General features: G+C 41.3%; 1 long non-coding RNA gene across 2 annotated transcripts; it reads right to left on the reverse strand.

Moving 5' to 3' along the window:
* Nucleotides 1-517: 517 nt before the first annotated feature.
* LOC125709601 (uncharacterized) lies at nt 518-1678 on the reverse strand. Of its 2 annotated transcripts, none has more exons than XR_007382763.1 (4): nt 1434-1678; nt 1205-1270; nt 699-942; nt 518-620 (listed from the first exon to the last, which is right to left on the reverse strand). It is a non-coding gene; the product is annotated as an uncharacterized LOC125709601 (long non-coding RNA). The 2 variants fall into 2 exon arrangements; XR_007382762.1 differs by having other exon boundaries at nt 1205-1308.
* Nucleotides 1679-1896: the final 218 nt, after the last annotated feature.

Below are 1896 nucleotides of genomic sequence, written 5' to 3' on the forward strand. Positions count from 1 at the left end.
ACAAAACGTGAAAACGAAACGAAAATTAATGAAAAATGCTAAACTATTATAACCTCGATCCCTACTGTTTTAGACCTTTTAGTGATTAATTGTTTTCTGGATGTTTATTGTATTCTTGCATTGGTCCTTGCATCTTTTGTTTACAGTTATCTCTGTCATTATCTAGTTTTGTAATTATTTCCTGTTTCACATGAGTGTTAGTTCCTCCTAGTGTTTGTTAATCACCCTCACCTGTTCCCTATAGCTCCTAGTCCCTTGTGTGTTATTATTAATGTGCACACCTCTGCCTCCTCATGCCCTCATTATCTCTGTATATATGTGCTGACCCTTTCCCTTGTTCCTCATTTGATCATTGTAAGTGCTGCATTCATTGTGTTTGTTCCAGAGTGTTTCTAGATTGTGGTTTTTTTTGTGGTATGTGTTTTCCTGTACTTGTTGGTGTTAGTTTTTTCCTTGTGTGCAGTTTAGCCCATTTTAGTTCTTGTCTCTGCCCCCCCCCCAGCCAACCCCCACCTTTGTTTGACCCTTTGTTGCTTTTGTTTCAAGTTTTTCTAAGTTTATATTCATGTTCCCGCTGTGTCCGTAAGGTGCGCCGTGGATTTGCCTTCCGTCCAGCTGCACTGTAACAAAGAGTTTAAATAAACAGAACTGTCTGGTAGCAGTTACTCAGTGTTGGTTGAAACCATTGTAATGCATACCTTGACATCTTGTTGACCTTCATTTCTGTTTTCCTCTAGAGTTTTTCCTTTGGTCTGAGGGAAGATCTTATGGAGATTTAGCAGATCAATGGAAGGTGGACAACACTGTTGCACACGCAGCATAAATTATCCCGCAGGTCGCCACTGAAGCACCATCAGGGGAGACGGCTTTGTACCCGAGGTTGGGTGCCTAGGCTGGCACATCAAACATCTTCAAACACGGGCTTTGGGTCACAGCGGTCTCCTTGAGAACAGGAGGAGGATGAGGCATTTTTGGGGAAGGCTTCTATTCCTGATGCAATTTCTGCCCACTGACATTTGTAGTAGCTTTTCAAGTGAGGGAGAGCTTGTAACAAAACACCAGGACACTCGAAGCCAAAAAACTAATTTTGATGTTTAATATAAGCTGGCATGTTAACACTGACAGATCCTGCTTAGTTAAACTAAACATGACTTAATATAGATGAAAGTCAAACGAAGTGGTTCAGATAAACCGTGCAGCTGACCTGTTCAAGTGAGTTTGATCTGGTGAGATGATCACATGATCTTGAAAGAGGTTCAGGTGATCTGCTCTGCGAGGGAAGAATAAGCTGCTTGTCTGATCAAAAAGCTGGTAACCAAAAATCATCAAAGCTGCTTAGTTACTTGTGCTTACTGCATAGCTAAATATGTTCAGTCATCTACAACAGTAGTTATCAAACTGTGGGGCTTGAGCCCTTGGGGGGGGTGAAATACCTGGGAGGGGTCAGGAGATGATTTTCAGAATATGTTGGAAAAAGAGTTTGCAGTCTTTTCTCGTCTGCCTCCCTGCACTCGGGGAATTTTATCATTAGCTATATGGCTGGGAAATTTATCCCAGGGGGCCTCATTTGGCAAATATAACAAAAGGGGTCAAGAGGCATGATCTGTGTTTCTTTAAGGGTAATTTGAGAACCACTAATCTAGAATACTTAACATTTGTCCTAAGTACAAAAAACAAAATTGACATACAAAAATGACCTAGGACTCAGGAACTGAGCTAAGACAGGAACTTAAATACAGAAACTGAAAACGGGTAATGACACAAGGAGAGATGTATGAAACAATTAACCAATCAGGGAGGGTACAGGACAACGAGCGATCAGAAAACACACAAGGATCGGCACAAGAACAGGCGACAGGTGAAACTAATGATTAACTCAAGTAAGTCAAACGAACA

Source organism: Brienomyrus brachyistius, chromosome 16 (assembly GCF_023856365.1).
Source record: "Brienomyrus brachyistius isolate T26 chromosome 16, BBRACH_0.4, whole genome shotgun sequence".
NCBI lineage: Eukaryota > Metazoa > Chordata > Actinopteri > Osteoglossiformes > Mormyridae > Brienomyrus > Brienomyrus brachyistius.